An 18,470-nucleotide genomic window follows, 5' to 3' on the forward strand; every position below is an offset into this window, starting at 1 on the left:
CGTGTGTATGAGTGGTATGGTGAATGTGAAGACCGTTGTTTGGCACCATCCACGTTAAAAATGTACCGAGCTGATGTTCGAAGTTTCCTGAATTATCTTATTCAGTTCCGGCCAAAAGGTCTGCAGGCTAAAGCCAGTGGAATTCGAAAGTTGTTACTCTGCTTGGCAAAGATGGACAGGGATTCGCGGCAGAGCCAGGCAACACACAGGGCAAAATTCCGCAAACGGTGCAGGGACGAGGTGCTCAGCGCTGCGGAGTTAAGCCGGTTTGTTGAGCTAAGTAATCAAGCTATTCCTTCGGTTCTCAGTAGGCTGGAGGTCCGAGCCACCTGCGCTGATAGACGTAGGTTTGCGGCTCTCATGTCCAGCCGGTTGGCCATCTTTAATGGCACTCGACGATCCCCAGTCACCACCTTCAGTGAGAGGGAATTTACTGAAGTAACCCCGGAAAGTGGGGGTTATCAGATGTGCATTTCAAGCCACAAAACGAACTATAGCTTCGGTGAGTGCAGAGTTGTTCTATCTGAGCAGGAATACACTTGGCTTAAACGATTCCATCAGATCAGGCCTAATCTGAGTGGAATCACCTCAGACACAACACTCTTCTTTTTCACGTCCTGCGGTCAACCGTACGGCAATCTCTGTGAGTATGTGGGCCAGATATTTGCAGAGTTTGGCATTGGAAGTAAAGTCACCTTCGGTACAATTCGACGAAGCGTTGCTACATTGAACTTTAATCAAGGCTCGGTTACAGACCGGGGAACTGTGGCTGACCATATGTGTCATTCTCTGGAAACGCAGGCACGGTACTACCGGTACCATGATTTGCCTCGTAACGCCAGCCGAGCGCGGTCACTAATTGAGGGACAAATCAACCCATGATTCACTGATAAATAAAGAACATTTATTTGAAATTCACCCATGTCTTTGTGTGTCATTTGGTCACGGTTGAGAATGTATGGAGGCCTGAGGGTCTGAAATACCAGGGTGTTATGGGGTACCAGGTGCACTGAGCTGAAGAGACAGGCCGAGATAGAGGGCAGGCAGGTGGGCAGGCAGGGTAGAGAGAGTAAGCCTTGGTAACCAGTTCAATCACCAGGTACACATGCTGGACTTAGTGCAATGAGAGAGAAGTATGACTCTGTCATTGAATTGTATTGGGTTACCAGGTGACCTTGGTGGGGGGTGTGGGTCCCCCCTATGGGGTCTCCCTAACCCCCCTATGGTGGTCTCAGAGTGGGCATGTAGGTCTGTATACCCTTTAAAAATGTCACCCCTCCATAAATTGATCTATGGCGCCATCAAGCGACTTTTTAAATGTACTTATCCCACTGACATGGGACAGCAGTGGGGTGCTGAAACATGTGTCCTGGGGGTGGTGATGGCCTTTAAAAGTATTTAAAACCTTTTTAAAAAATTGGTCCTGGTAACCCAGAATAAAACCAGGTGCCCGTTTGGACTTAGTGCAATTTCTGAGAAGAAAAACATAGTCATTTTTCTGAAGATTTTTTGAAAAGCTATATAATTCCCTCTTGCTGTATCTCATTGAGTTGGGCCCTTAGGATGGTGCTCTAAGGGTGGGTATGGAGGTCCATATGCCCTCTATAAGTATTTAAAACCGTTTTTCAAAAATTGTCCTGGTAACCCAGAATAAAACCAGGTGCCCGTTTGGACTTAGTGCAATTTCTGAGAAGAAAAACATAGTCATTTTTCTGAAGATTTTTTGAAAAGCTATATAATTCCCTCTTGCTGTATCTCATTGAGTTGGGCCATTAGGATGGTGCTCTAAGGGTGGGTATGGAGGTCCATATGCCCTCTATAAGTATTTAAAACCGTTTTTCAAAAATTGTCCTGGTAACCCAGAATAAAACCAGGTGCACGTTTGGACTTAGTCTCTGAAGCGAACTGAAAAGTTGGCACTTTGTAACTTTTTTGACCAAAATCTGAAATTTTCAAATAATGATTAAAAATACTTCCTGAGGGGCTAGAGGTCCCAAATTTTGGCTCATACCCTCTCTCGTGATGGGCAACAATTAGCCCCGGGTCAGAAAATTTCGCTTCCATAGGAACATATTTTTTCGGTAAACGGAACTTTTTTTCGCAAACTTAAAACTCGATTTTCTATTATAAATTGTTATGGAAAAACGGTTTAAATTAGATGGAAATGTTCGTCTACGTGTGCCCTTTCGTGCAAAAAAACCCCCATCCTGATTGGAGTTGTACTTTTCGATTTATTCAAGTTTAAAGTGTCCTACCGTGACATCGGGAATAGCCTTGAAACTGTGTGAGTGAGAGTTATTTTTACACACTCGTGGCCGTGTGGGGCAGACAGGTACCGGCGCGATTTGAGAAACCTGGTTTTTGACAACTGGAGAACCACATTCCGTCGGCGACCCATAGGTGGTTGCTACTCTGGCCGAATAGGGAGTGCTTTATGGACACTTTTGAGGGTTACAAGCCCCTCGTAACCATGGTAGTTCGGTCCTTATCCCTTCGGCGACCGATTGATGATTACTACTCATGCCGAATAGGGAGAGCTTTATGGACACTTTTGAGGGTTACAAGCCCCTCGGAACCATGGTAGTTCGGTCCTTATCCCTTCGGCGACCGATTGATGATTACTACTCTGGCCGAATAGGGAGTGATTTATGGACATTTTTGAGGGTTGCTTGTCCCTCATAACCATGGTTCCTTTGGTTCATATCCCTTCTGCGCCTGATTGGTCGTTACTACTCAGGCCGAATAGGGAGTGCTTTATGGACACTTTTGAGGGTTACAAGCCCCTCAGAACCGTGGGTACTTTGGACCATATCCCTCCGGCGCCCGATTGGTCCTAAGTATTGATCCGATTTTCCCAGCTTGGTGGTGGGAGGATATTGAGCTCTGTCCTGGACAGGTGGTCTATCCCAGCTATCACCTTGTGGGTTTGGGTCCTCCATGACCATGGTTCTTGTCCCATGAATGTGTCCGTCCCTAGCTTCCAACACGTTGCGTATCCATGGTTGTCCTCTGTTGTCGAGCCTGTTTTACATCTTCTGACCGATTTGCAATCTGTTTCCACCTGGGAGGGCCCCTGTCGGCCGGCCATTGGTCGGTGTTCAGACGGACGGTTCCTCCCGCCCCACGTGGAATTGCCTCTATCGGGGGAGCCCCTGTCGGAGACGGTTATCCCCGTCTTAATGTCAAGCTTCAGCCGCGCTCCGTTCGTGCGAGATCTAGCCGGCCCGTCTGTCTCAGTGGCCCTACATTGGTGGGGAGTGGACTACCCAGGTAGCGATGCCTGCGGATGACGTTCACCCATACCGTACCGGCGCCAGAAACACATGTATTTCTCAAACCCTGTCTTTTATCCACGTTGATGGCGTTCCGAATTAACCCTCCAGCTAAGACAAGATACCTGATTAAGCGGTGCCCCGGCACCTGTGGCTCCGGCCACGGGCAGTTCAGGGCCTCCCGCTGGGCGCACGGTGGATTGACCTAGGGCCTCCTCCCCTCACGGGATAGGAGTGGTCCCTGGCTGTTCTCCGCTTAGTGTGCCCGGGTACAACCTCTATGTTGTGAGTGGCTACCTGGTTGATCCTGCCAGTAGCATATGCTTGTCTCAAAGATTAAGCCATGCAAGTCTAAGTACACACGGCCGGTACAGTGAAACTGCGAATGGCTCATTAAATCAGTTATGGGTTCGATTCCGGAGAGGGATCCTGAGAAATGGCTACCACATCCAAGGAAGGCAGCAGGGGTGCAAATTACCCACTCCCGACACAAACCAAACTCTGCTGTGGGTCGGGTAGGGTAGGGGGCTCACGCCTCCCGCCTCTCCCTTCCCTCGGCGCGGGTGAACTGGTCCTAGCCCGGTTCCCCGCAGTTCCTTTTTGCCTGGGATGCGCCCGACTGGCTCCATCCCCTTTCCCCGTTAGGCACGGCTAGATGACGCACCGATGGGTGGGTGTGTAGGCCGCTACCGAGGGGGACTGGGGGTGTCCGGTGAACCGGGACTTCCCGAAATGGTCTCACATTTTTAAGCGGCTTGAGTATCACCCAGTATCCTCGCGCGGCACTGGGAACCCAGTCAACCGCTCTGCGCCCCGGCGCAGGCGGGGGTTTAATGTCTCCCCGGCCCCACCGGCGCTTCGGCGACGGCGGCAGAGGAGCACCCGGAGGCCCCCATAAAGTTAAACCTACCTGTCTTTGAACTATGACCTCTCGCTCTGGCGAAGGGCGGAGGAAAGGAGGGCAACCTCCCCAACTCCCAACCCTTGAAACACGGACCAAGGAGACTAACGCACGCGCAAGTCAGAGTGTTTTCTCCGACACACCCCGTGGCGCAATGAAAGTGAGGGCCGGCGCGCGCTGGCTGAGGTGGGATCCCGGCCCTACGGGGTTGGGCGCACCACCGGCCCGTCTCGCCCGCTCTGTCGGGGAGGTGGAGCGTGAGCGTGTGCGATAGGACCCGAAAGATGATGAACTATGCCTGGGCGGTCCTGACGTGCAAATCGGTTGTCCGATCACCGCGGTGAGCACGGAAGCTGGGCGGGAAACCCGAGAGAGGGGCCCAAGCCCTGGAAAGAGTTGCAGTTCCGGCGGCGTCCGGTGAGCTCTTGCTGGCCCTTGAAAATCCGTAAGAGAGGGTGTAAATCTCACGTCGGGCCGTACCCATATCCGCAGCAGGTCTCCAAGGGCAACATCCTCTGGCATGTTAGAACAATGCATGTTAAGGAAAGTTGATGAGTCAGATCCGTAACTTCGGGGTAAAGATTGGTTCTAAGGGCAGGGCTGGGTAGGTCGGGCTAGGGTGTGAAATGAGGCTGGGCTCGATTCATGCCGATCTCCCCAGAAAGATGCTCGTCGGCCCCAGTAACAAGGGGTAAGGGATCTCCGGCGGGTATGTAGCCTTCGAACCAAGCTTTTTTGGGACAGAAGGCGTCTTCCTCCACCTCCCCCGTTATTTCTAACTGGTTACCAGGTGCACAGAGAAGGGCCAGGAGGCAGAGTCCGGAGGCCCAGAGAGAGAGTGGGCAAGCAGACTAAAGAAGGTGGGTACCCGGGTGCAAAGTACCACCAGCACCTGGTAATCCTGGTGTGGACTTAGTCTCTGAGTGGTAAGCTGCAGGGTGACCAGGTGCACGAAGGCCGTTTTGGATCACCAGGTGCACGCGGTTCGTAACAGCGGGGCTATATGCTTTAGTGTCCGAGGAAGGGTGCTTAAGAGTGGGTGCCCTGGTTCGGATGGTGGTGGGTGCCCTGGTTCGGATGGTGGTGGGTGCCCTGGTTCGGATGGTGGTGGGTGCCCTGGTTCGCATGGTGGTGGGTGCCCTGGTTCGGATGGTGGTGGGTGCCCTGGTTCGGATGGTGGTGGGTGCCCTGGTTCGGATGGTGGTGGGTGCCCTGGTTCGGATGGTGGTGGGTGCCCTGGTTCGGATGGTGGTGGGTGCCCTGGTTCGGATGGTGGTGGGTGCCCTGGTTCGGATGGTGGTGGGTGCCCTGGTTCGGATGGTGGTGGGTGCCCTGGTTCGGATGGTGGTGGGTGCCCTGGTTCGGATGGTGGTGGGTGCCCTGGTTCGGATGGTGTAAGAGCTTGTGGTGGGGGGTATCCCCCACTGGAGGTCATGCCCATAGAGAGGGGTGTTCCCCGGAGAGTGGGTGAAGGCTATCACTACCTGGTAACCCAAAATAATACCAGGCCCACAGCTGGACATAGTGCAATTTCTGAGAATTTTTGGACTTAGTCATTTTTCAAGAAAGCTCTGTCACTAACTTACATTGATGTTTAAAATGTCCAGTGGCGCCCTCTTGTGGAACATCCCGGGTGGGGGGTGTGTGAGAGGGGGGTATGGGACCGCCTATGGGGTGCTCCCTATCCGGGCATAGTAGTTTGAGGGAGTAAGCTCTACTCTCATGCCCGGAGAGATGGGTGTTCCCCGGATAGTGAGTGAAGGCCTAGAGGCCTGGAGGTCCGTAGTTCCACTGTCCTTAAGGGGGGCAGAGCAGTCAGCCTCTCTGGAGGTTGGCTGCTCTGTCCCCCTTTTTTTTTGGCCTAGTAACCCACAATTATACCAGGCCCACAGATCTGGCCAATGCCCAAACACACATAAAAACACTCATAAATCAGAAATGCTTTATCCCAGTGACATGGGGCTTCAGTATGTATCTCACATAGATAGATATGTTATGTGTGTACCATTTAAAAGTATTTAAAACCATTCTGAATGATTTTGACCTCAAAATAATACAATCACATGATTTGGCCTGGTAACTTAAAAACACATGAAAACCCTCATAAATCAGAAATGCTTTATCCCAGTGACATGGGGCTTCAGTATGTATCTCACATAGATAGATATGTTATGTGTGTACCATTTAAAAGTATTTAAAACCATTCTGAAGACTTTTGACCCCAAAATAACACAAGGCCCACAGCTGTGGCCAATGCCCAAACACACATAAAAACACTCATAAATCAGAAATGCTTTATCCCAGTGACATGGGGCTTCAGTATGTATCTCACATAGATAGATATGTTATGTGTGTACCATTTAAAAGTATTTAAAACCATTCTGAATGATTTTGACCTCAAAATAATACCATCACATGATTTGGCCTGGTAACCTAAAAACACATGAAAACCCTCATAAATCAGAAATGCTTTATCCCAGTGACATGGGGCTTCAGTATGTATCTCACATAGATAGATATGTTATGTGTGTACCATTTAAAAGTATTTAAAACCATTCTGAATGATTTTGACCTTATTTGAAAGCTCCATAAATTGATCTATGGCGCCATCAAGCGACTTTTTAAATGTACTTATCCCACTGACATGGGACAGCAGTGGGCTGCTGAAACAGGTGTCCTGGGGGTGGTGATGGCCTTTAAAAGTATTTAAAACCTTTTTAAAAAATGGTCCTGGTAACCCAGAATAAAACCAGGTGCCCGTTTGGACTTAGTGCAATTTCTGAGAAGAAAAACATAGTCATTTTTCTGAAGATTTTTTGAAAAGCTATATAATTCCCTCTTGCTGTATCTCATTGAGTTGGGCCATTAGGATGGTGCTCTAAGGGTGGGTATGGAGGTCCATATACCCTCTATAAGTATTTAAAACCGTTTTTCAAAAATTGTCCTGGTAACCCAGAATAAAACCAGGTGCACGTTTGGACTTAGTCTCTGAAGCGAACTGAAAAGTTGGCACTTTGTAACTTTTTTGACCAAAATCTGAAATTTTCAAATAATGATTAAAAATACTTCCCGGGGGGCTAGAGGTCCCAGACTTCGGCTCATACCCTCTCTCGTGATGGGCAACAATTAGCCCCGGGTTAGAAAATGTCGCTTCTATAGGAACCTATTTTTTCGGTAAACGGAACTTTTTTTCGCAAACTTAAAACTCGATTTTCTATTATAAATTGTTATGGAAAAACGGTTTAAATTAGATGGAAATGTTCGTCTACGTGTGCCCTTTCGTGCAAAAAAACCCCCATCCTGATTGGAGTTGTACTTTTCGATTTATTCAAGTTTAAAGTGTCCTACCGTGACATCGGGAATAGCCTTGAAACTGTGTGAGTGAGAGTTATTTTTACACACTCGTGGCCGTGTGGGGCAGACAGGTACCGGCGCGATTTGAGAAACCTGGTTTTTGACAACTGGAGAACCACATTCCGTCGGCGACCCATAGGTGGTTGCTACTCTGGCCGAATAGGGAGTGCTTTATGGACACTTTTGAGGGTTACAAGCCCCTCGGAACCATGGTAGTTCGGTCCTTATCCCTTCGGCGACCGATTGATGATTACTACTCATGCCGAATAGGGAGAGCTTTATGGACACTTTTGAGGGTTACAAGCCCCTCGGAACCATGGTAGTTCGGTCCTTATCCCTTCGGCGACCGATTGATGATTACTACTCATGCCGAATAGGGAGAGCTTTATGGACACTTTTGAGGGTTACAAGCCCCTCGGAACCATGGTAGTTCGGTCCTTATCCCTTCGGCGACCCGATTGATGATTACTACTCATGCCGAATAGGGAGAGCTTTATGGACACTTTTGAGGGTTACAAGCCCCTCAGAACCGTGGGTACTTTGGACCATATCCCTTCCGCGCCTGCCCTAAGGATTTGGGCCGTCAAAGGGCATTAGGGCCTATGGGTTTGGGCCTTCAAGGGCAGTACACTAATCTCTGAATCCGTATCAGAGTGCCTCTTTTCAGGCATATTGACAAGTGTGTATAGCCCTGGAAGCCTATGAAAGTACCAGGGCATGGCTGTCTGGCCTTGGCATTATGCCCTAAGGATTTGGGCCGTCAAAGGGCATTAGGGCCTATGGGTTTGGGCCTTCAAGGGCAGTACACTAATCTCTGAATCCGTATCAGAGTGCCTCTTTTCAGGCATATTGACAAGTGTGTATAGCCCTGGAAGCCTATGAAAGTAAAGGATTTGGGCCGTCAAAGGGCATTTGGGCCGTCAAAGGGCATTAGGGCCTTGGGTCTTTAGGTTCCCAGGCTCTCGGTGGAAAAAAACGGTGTGATCCCCAGCGGGGCTCGAACACCGATCGTCAGATCGTAAGCCACAGCCGCTACCCCCATGGCCAACTGGGCTTTGACGAACAAAGAGGCCCTGGAAGCCTATGAAAGTACCAGGGCATGGCTGTCTGGCCTTGGCATTATGCCCTAAGGATTTGGGCCGTCAAAGGGCATTAGGGCCTATGGGTTTGGGCCTTCAAGGGCAGTACACTAATCTCTGAATCCGTATCAGAGTGCCTCTTTTCAGGCATATTGACAAGTGTGTATAGCCCTGGAAGCCTATGAAAGTACCAGGGCATGGCTGTCTGGCCTTGGCATTATGCCCTAAGGATTTGGGCCGTCAAAGGGCATTAGGGCCGTCAAAGGGCATTAGGTTCCCAGGCTCTCGGTGGAAAAAAACGGTGTGATCCCCAGCGGGGCTCGAACACCGATCGTCAGATCGTAAGCCACAGCCGCTACCCCCATGGCCAACTGGGCTTTGACGAACAAAGAGGCAACGAGGTGATCTTTATGGTCAAATTTCCAATCAGTCCAATTGGTCTGATATTGGCCCACACCTGGGGCTCATTAAGCCCTAGTTAGGGTTAGGTCGTTGTTTGGTGGAGCAAACAAAGAGACATACACGCACGCAGGAGAGAGAAGCTATGAACAGTAGACTAAAACGTGATTGTGGGCTTTGTTCCAAGCGGAATATCGTGCGGATAGACCGACATTTCAAGTCTGTCCATGCACTTAAGCCTGCTACTACAGAATGGAAGCGTGCTATGCAATCTAGCCGGCGTTCAACTGAGAGACAGCAGCCCGAATCATGGCAGTGTATGCAGCCTAACAACGGTGTTGCACCGCAGCTGGAGCCCTGGGAGAACCCTGGGTATTTCCAGTGTGTTGAAAGTGAGTTGTCCGTGGAGCAGCAGCTGGTAGACAAGGGTGAGCAGTCCGCGGTGGTGGATCAGCAGCTGTGGGACGAGAGTGAGCAGGCGGCGGCGACTGCGCCGGTGCAGTCAACCAGTCAGATCGGTGGTGAACCATGCTCGGAACCGAGGGAGCAAGGCTGCGTCATGGTGACTTCCACGGAGAGCGAGAGTGATGAAGGCGGCGGTGTGTCCTCCAGAATTGAAGGTTGGAGGAATGGAATTTTGACTGAATATGAACACTTTGCTATTGGTAAAAACCCTTCAGTTAAACGAATTGACAATAGTCGCACCAGTCTATCCAGAGTACGACAATTCCTCCGCTATATGTCAGAGGGCAAGGCCGATGAAGGACTGTGTTCTCTGGATAACTACAGACGTGTGTATGAGTGGTATGGTGAATGTGAAGACCGTTGTTTGGCACCATCCACGTTAAAAATGTACCGAGCTGATGTTCGAAGTTTCCTGAATTATCTTATTCAGTTCCGGCCAAAAGGTCTGCAGGCTAAAGCCAGTGGAATTCGAAAGTTGTTACTCTGCTTGGCAAAGATGGACAGGGATTCGCGGCAGAGCCAGGCAACACACAGGGCAAAATTCCGCAAACGGTGCAGGGACGAGGTGCTCAGCGCTGCGGAGTTAAGCCGGTTTGTTGAGCTAAGTAATCAAGCTATTCCTTCGGTTCTCAGTAGGCTGGAGGTCCGAGCCACCTGCGCTGATAGACGTAGGTTTGCGGCTCTCATGTCCAGCCGGTTGGCCATCTTTAATGGCACTCGACGATCCCCAGTCACCACCTTCAGTGAGAGGGAATTTACTGAAGTAACCCCGGAAAGTGGGGGTTATCAGATGTGCATTTCAAGCCACAAAACGAACTATAGCTTCGGTGAGTGCAGAGTTGTTCTATCTGAGCAGGAATACACTTGGCTTAAACGATTCCATCAGATCAGGCCTAATCTGAGTGGAATCACCTCAGACACAACACTCTTCTTTTTCACGTCCTGCGGTCAACCGTACGGCAATCTCTGTGAGTATGTGGGCCAGATATTTGCAGAGTTTGGCATTGGAAGTAAAGTCACCTTCGGTACAATTCGACGAAGCGTTGCTACATTGAACTTTAATCAAGGCTCGGTTACAGACCGGGGAACTGTGGCTGACCATATGTGTCATTCTCTGGAAACGCAGGCACGGTACTACCGGTACCATGATTTGCCTCGTAACGCCAGCCGAGCGCGGTCACTAATTGAGGGACAAATCAACCCATGATTCACTGATAAATAAAGAACATTTATTTGAAATTCACCCATGTCTTTGTGTGTCATTTGGTCACGGTTGAGAATGTATGGAGGCCTGAGGGTCTGAAATACCAGGGTGTTATGGGGTACCAGGTGCACTGAGCTGAAGAGACAGGCCGAGATAGAGGGCAGGCAGGTGGGCAGGCAGGGTAGAGAGAGTAAGCCTTGGTAACCAGTTCAATCACCAGGTACACATGCTGGACTTAGTGCAATGAGAGAGAAGTATGACTCTGTCATTGAATTGTATTGGGTTACCAGGTGACCTTGGTGGGGGGTGTGGGTCCCCCCTATGGGGTCTCCCTAACCCCCCTATGGTGGTCTCAGAGTGGGCATGTAGGTCTGTATACCCTTTAAAAATGTCACCCCTCCATAAATTGATCTATGGCGCCATCAAGCGACTTTTTAAATGTACTTATCCCACTGACATGGGACAGCAGTGGGGTGCTGAAACATGTGTCCTGGGGGTGGTGATGGCCTTTAAAAGTATTTAAAACCTTTTTAAAAAATTGGTCCTGGTAACCCAGAATAAAACCAGGTGCCCGTTTGGACTTAGTGCAATTTCTGAGAAGAAAAACATAGTCATTTTTCTGAAGATTTTTTGAAAAGCTATATAATTCCCTCTTGCTGTATCTCATTGAGTTGGGCCCTTAGGATGGTGCTCTAAGGGTGGGTATGGAGGTCCATATGCCCTCTATAAGTATTTAAAACCGTTTTTCAAAAATTGTCCTGGTAACCCAGAATAAAACCAGGTGCACGTTTGGACTTAGTCTCTGAAGCGAACTGAAAAGTTGGCACTTTGTAACTTTTTTGACCAAAATCTGAAATTTTCAAATAATGATTAAAAATACTTCCTGAGGGGCTAGAGGTCCCAAATTTTGGCTCATACCCTCTCTCGTGATGGGCAACAATTAGCCCCGGGTCAGAAAATTTCGCTTCCATAGGAACATATTTTTTCGGTAAACGGAACTTTTTTTCGCAAACTTAAAACTCGATTTTCTATTATAAATTGTTATGGAAAAACGGTTTAAATTAGATGGAAATGTTCGTCTACGTGTGCCCTTTCGTGCAAAAAAACCCCCATCCTGATTGGAGTTGTACTTTTCGATTTATTCAAGTTTAAAGTGTCCTACCGTGACATCGGGAATAGCCTTGAAACTGTGTGAGTGAGAGTTATTTTTACACACTCGTGGCCGTGTGGGGCAGACAGGTACCGGCGCGATTTGAGAAACCTGGTTTTTGACAACTGGAGAACCACATTCCGTCGGCGACCCATAGGTGGTTGCTACTCTGGCCGAATAGGGAGTGCTTTATGGACACTTTTGAGGGTTACAAGCCCCTCGTAACCATGGTAGTTCGGTCCTTATCCCTTCGGCGACCGATTGATGATTACTACTCATGCCGAATAGGGAGAGCTTTATGGACACTTTTGAGGGTTACAAGCCCCTCGGAACCATGGTAGTTCGGTCCTTATCCCTTCGGCGACCGATTGATGATTACTACTCTGGCCGAATAGGGAGTGATTTATGGACATTTTTGAGGGTTGCTTGTCCCTCATAACCATGGTTCCTTTGGTTCATATCCCTTCTGCGCCTGATTGGTCGTTACTACTCAGGCCGAATAGGGAGTGCTTTATGGACACTTTTGAGGGTTACAAGCCCCTCAGAACCGTGGGTACTTTGGACCATATCCCTCCGGCGCCCGATTGGTCCTAAGTATTGATCCGATTTTCCCAGCTTGGTGGTGGGAGGATATTGAGCTCTGTCCTGGACAGGTGGTCTATCCCAGCTATCACCTTGTGGGTTTGGGTCCTCCATGACCATGGTTCTTGTCCCATGAATGTGTCCGTCCCTAGCTTCCAACACGTTGCGTATCCATGGTTGTCCTCTGTTGTCGAGCCTGTTTTACATCTTCTGACCGATTTGCAATCTGTTTCCACCTGGGAGGGCCCCTGTCGGCCGGCCATTGGTCGGTGTTCAGACGGACGGTTCCTCCCGCCCCACGTGGAATTGCCTCTATCGGGGGAGCCCCTGTCGGAGACGGTTATCCCCGTCTTAATGTCAAGCTTCAGCCGCGCTCCGTTCGTGCGAGATCTAGCCGGCCCGTCTGTCTCAGTGGCCCTACATTGGTGGGGAGTGGACTACCCAGGTAGCGATGCCTGCGGATGACGTTCACCCATACCGTACCGGCGCCAGAAACACATGTATTTCTCAAACCCTGTCTTTTATCCACGTTGATGGCGTTCCGAATTAACCCTCCAGCTAAGACAAGATACCTGATTAAGCGGTGCCCCGGCACCTGTGGCTCCGGCCACGGGCAGTTCAGGGCCTCCCGCTGGGCGCACGGTGGATTGACCTAGGGCCTCCTCCCCTCACGGGATAGGAGTGGTCCCTGGCTGTTCTCCGCTTAGTGTGCCCGGGTACAACCTCTATGTTGTGAGTGGCTACCTGGTTGATCCTGCCAGTAGCATATGCTTGTCTCAAAGATTAAGCCATGCAAGTCTAAGTACACACGGCCGGTACAGTGAAACTGCGAATGGCTCATTAAATCAGTTATGGGTTCGATTCCGGAGAGGGATCCTGAGAAATGGCTACCACATCCAAGGAAGGCAGCAGGGGTGCAAATTACCCACTCCCGACACAAACCAAACTCTGCTGTGGGTCGGGTAGGGTAGGGGGCTCACGCCTCCCGCCTCTCCCTTCCCTCGGCGCGGGTGAACTGGTCCTAGCCCGGTTCCCCGCAGTTCCTTTTTGCCTGGGATGCGCCCGACTGGCTCCATCCCCTTTCCCCGTTAGGCACGGCTAGATGACGCACCGATGGGTGGGTGTGTAGGCCGCTACCGAGGGGGACTGGGGGTGTCCGGTGAACCGGGACTTCCCGAAATGGTCTCACATTTTTAAGCGGCTTGAGTATCACCCAGTATCCTCGCGCGGCACTGGGAACCCAGTCAACCGCTCTGCGCCCCGGCGCAGGCGGGGGTTTAATGTCTCCCCGGCCCCACCGGCGCTTCGGCGACGGCGGCAGAGGAGCACCCGGAGGCCCCCATAAAGTTAAACCTACCTGTCTTTGAACTATGACCTCTCGCTCTGGCGAAGGGCGGAGGAAAGGAGGGCAACCTCCCCAACTCCCAACCCTTGAAACACGGACCAAGGAGACTAACGCACGCGCAAGTCAGAGTGTTTTCTCCGACACACCCCGTGGCGCAATGAAAGTGAGGGCCGGCGCGCGCTGGCTGAGGTGGGATCCCGGCCCTACGGGGTTGGGCGCACCACCGGCCCGTCTCGCCCGCTCTGTCGGGGAGGTGGAGCGTGAGCGTGTGCGATAGGACCCGAAAGATGATGAACTATGCCTGGGCGGTCCTGACGTGCAAATCGGTTGTCCGATCACCGCGGTGAGCACGGAAGCTGGGCGGGAAACCCGAGAGAGGGGCCCAAGCCCTGGAAAGAGTTGCAGTTCCGGCGGCGTCCGGTGAGCTCTTGCTGGCCCTTGAAAATCCGTAAGAGAGGGTGTAAATCTCACGTCGGGCCGTACCCATATCCGCAGCAGGTCTCCAAGGGCAACATCCTCTGGCATGTTAGAACAATGCATGTTAAGGAAAGTTGATGAGTCAGATCCGTAACTTCGGGGTAAAGATTGGTTCTAAGGGCAGGGCTGGGTAGGTCGGGCTAGGGTGTGAAATGAGGCTGGGCTCGATTCATGCCGATCTCCCCAGAAAGATGCTCGTCGGCCCCAGTAACAAGGGGTAAGGGATCTCCGGCGGGTATGTAGCCTTCGAACCAAGCTTTTTTGGGACAGAAGGCGTCTTCCTCCACCTCCCCCGTTATTTCTAACTGGTTACCAGGTGCACAGAGAAGGGCCAGGAGGCAGAGTCCGGAGGCCCAGAGAGAGAGTGGGCAAGCAGACTAAAGAAGGTGGGTACCCGGGTGCAAAGTACCACCAGCACCTGGTAATCCTGGTGTGGACTTAGTCTCTGAGTGGTAAGCTGCAGGGTGACCAGGTGCACGAAGGCCGTTTTGGATCACCAGGTGCACGCGGTTCGTAACAGCGGGGCTATATGCTTTAGTGTCCGAGGAAGGGTGCTTAAGAGTGGGTGCCCTGGTTCGGATGGTGGTGGGTGCCCTGGTTCGGATGGTGGTGGGTGCCCTGGTTCGGATGGTGGTGGGTGCCCTGGTTCGCATGGTGGTGGGTGCCCTGGTTCGGATGGTGGTGGGTGCCCTGGTTCGGATGGTGGTGGGTGCCCTGGTTCGGATGGTGGTGGGTGCCCTGGTTCGGATGGTGGTGGGTGCCCTGGTTCGGATGGTGGTGGGTGCCCTGGTTCGGATGGTGGTGGGTGCCCTGGTTCGGATGGTGGTGGGTGCCCTGGTTCGGATGGTGGTGGGTGCCCTGGTTCGGATGGTGGTGGGTGCCCTGGTTCGGATGGTGTAAGAGCTTGTGGTGGGGGGTATCCCCCACTGGAGGTCATGCCCATAGAGAGGGGTGTTCCCCGGAGAGTGGGTGAAGGCTATCACTACCTGGTAACCCAAAATAATACCAGGCCCACAGCTGGACATAGTGCAATTTCTGAGAATTTTTGGACTTAGTCATTTTTCAAGAAAGCTCTGTCACTAACTTACATTGATGTTTAAAATGTCCAGTGGCGCCCTCTTGTGGAACATCCCGGGTGGGGGGTGTGTGAGAGGGGGGTATGGGACCGCCTATGGGGTGCTCCCTATCCGGGCATAGTAGTTTGAGGGAGTAAGCTCTACTCTCATGCCCGGAGAGATGGGTGTTCCCCGGATAGTGAGTGAAGGCCTAGAGGCCTGGAGGTCCGTAGTTCCACTGTCCTTAAGGGGGGCAGAGCAGTCAGCCTCTCTGGAGGTTGGCTGCTCTGTCCCCCTTTTTTTTTGGCCTAGTAACCCACAATTATACCAGGCCCACAGATCTGGCCAATGCCCAAACACACATAAAAACACTCATAAATCAGAAATGCTTTATCCCAGTGACATGGGGCTTCAGTATGTATCTCACATAGATAGATATGTTATGTGTGTACCATTTAAAAGTATTTAAAACCATTCTGAATGATTTTGACCTCAAAATAATACAATCACATGATTTGGCCTGGTAACTTAAAAACACATGAAAACCCTCATAAATCAGAAATGCTTTATCCCAGTGACATGGGGCTTCAGTATGTATCTCACATAGATAGATATGTTATGTGTGTACCATTTAAAAGTATTTAAAACCATTCTGAAGACTTTTGACCCCAAAATAACACAAGGCCCACAGCTGTGGCCAATGCCCAAACACACATAAAAACACTCATAAATCAGAAATGCTTTATCCCAGTGACATGGGGCTTCAGTATGTATCTCACATAGATAGATATGTTATGTGTGTACCATTTAAAAGTATTTAAAACCATTCTGAATGATTTTGACCTCAAAATAATACCATCACATGATTTGGCCTGGTAACCTAAAAACACATGAAAACCCTCATAAATCAGAAATGCTTTATCCCAGTGACATGGGGCTTCAGTATGTATCTCACATAGATAGATATGTTATGTGTGTACCATTTAAAAGTATTTAAAACCATTCTGAATGATTTTGACCTTATTTGAAAGCTCCATAAATTGATCTATGGCGCCATCAAGCGACTTTTTAAATGTACTTATCCCACTGACATGGGACAGCAGTGGGCTGCTGAAACAGGTGTCCTGGGGGTGGTGATGGCCTTTAAAAGTATTTAAAACCTTTTTAAAAAATGGTCCTGGTAACCCAGAATAAAACCAGGTGCCCGTTTGGACTTAGTGCAATTTCTGAGAAGAAAAACATAGTCATTTTTCTGAAGATTTTTTGAAAAGCTATATAATTCCCTCTTGCTGTATCTCATTGAGTTGGGCCATTAGGATGGTGCTCTAAGGGTGGGTATGGAGGTCCATATACCCTCTATAAGTATTTAAAACCGTTTTTCAAAAATTGTCCTGGTAACCCAGAATAAAACCAGGTGCACGTTTGGACTTAGTCTCTGAAGCGAACTGAAAAGTTGGCACTTTGTAACTTTTTTGACCAAAATCTGAAATTTTCAAATAATGATTAAAAATACTTCCCGGGGGGCTAGAGGTCCCAGACTTCGGCTCATACCCTCTCTCGTGATGGGCAACAATTAGCCCCGGGTTAGAAAATGTCGCTTCTATAGGAACCTATTTTTTCGGTAAACTGAACTTTTTTTCGCAAACTTAAAACTCGATTTTCTATTATAAATTGTTATGGAAAAACGGTTTAAATTAGATGGAAATGTTCGTCTACGTGTGCCCTTTCGTGCAAAAAAACCCCCATCCTGATTGGAGTTGTACTTTTCGATTTATTCAAGTTTAAAGTGTCCTACCGTGACATCGGGAATAGCCTTGAAACTGTGTGAGTGAGAGTTATTTTTACACACTCGTGGCCGTGTGGGGCAGACAGGTACCGGCGCGATTTGAGAAACCTGGTTTTTGACAACTGGAGAACCACATTCCGTCGGCGACCCATAGGTGGTTGCTACTCTGGCCGAATAGGGAGTGCTTTATGGACACTTTTGAGGGTTACAAGCCCCTCGGAACCATGGTAGTTCGGTCCTTATCCCTTCGGCGACCGATTGATGATTACTACTCATGCCGAATAGGGAGAGCTTTATGGACACTTTTGAGGGTTACAAGCCCCTCGGAACCATGGTAGTTCGGTCCTTATCCCTTCGGCGACCGATTGATGATTACTACTCATGCCGAATAGGGAGAGCTTTATGGACACTTTTGAGGGTTACAAGCCCCTCGGAACCATGGTAGTTCGGTCCTTATCCCTTCGGCGACCCGATTGATGATTACTACTCATGCCGAATAGGGAGAGCTTTATGGACACTTTTGAGGGTTACAAGCCCCTCAGAACCGTGGGTACTTTGGACCATATCCCTTCCGCGCCTGCCCTAAGGATTTGGGCCGTCAAAGGGCATTAGGGCCTATGGGTTTGGGCCTTCAAGGGCAGTACACTAATCTCTGAATCCGTATCAGAGTGCCTCTTTTCAGGCATATTGACAAGTGTGTATAGCCCTGGAAGCCTATGAAAGTACCAGGGCATGGCTGTCTGGCCTTGGCATTATGCCCTAAGGATTTGGGCCGTCAAAGGGCATTAGGGCCTATGGGTTTGGGCCTTCAAGGGCAGTACACTAATCTCTGAATCCGTATCAGAGTGCCTCTTTTCAGGCATATTGACAAGTGTGTATAGCCCTGGAAGCCTATGAAAGTAAAGGATTTGGGCCGTCAAAGGGCATTTGGGCCGTCAAAGGGCATTAGGGCCTTGGGTCTTTAGGTTCCCAGGCTCTCGGTGGAAAAAAACGGTGTGATCCCCAGCGGGGCTCGAACACCGATCGTCAGATCGTAAGCCACAGCCGCTACCCCCATGGCCAACTGGGCTTTGACGAACAAAGAGGCCCTGGAAGCCTATGAAAGTACCAGGGCATGGCTGTCTGGCCTTGGCATTATGCCCTAAGGATTTGGGCCGTCAAAGGGCATTAGGGCCTATGGGTTTGGGCCTTCAAGGGCAGTACACTAATCTCTGAATCCGTATCAGAGTGCCTCTTTTCAGGCATATTGACAAGTGTGTATAGCCCTGGAAGCCTATGAAAGTACCAGGGCATGGCTGTCTGGCCTTGGCATTATGCCCTAAGGATTTGGGCCGTCAAAGGGCATTAGGGCCGTCAAAGGGCATTAGGTTCCCAGGCTCTCGGTGGAAAAAAACGGTGTGA

This window comes from Salmo salar, unplaced genomic scaffold (genome assembly GCF_965601325.2).
Source record: "Salmo salar unplaced genomic scaffold, fSalSal1 ptg000645l, whole genome shotgun sequence".
Taxonomy (NCBI): Eukaryota; Metazoa; Chordata; class Actinopteri; order Salmoniformes; family Salmonidae; genus Salmo; species Salmo salar.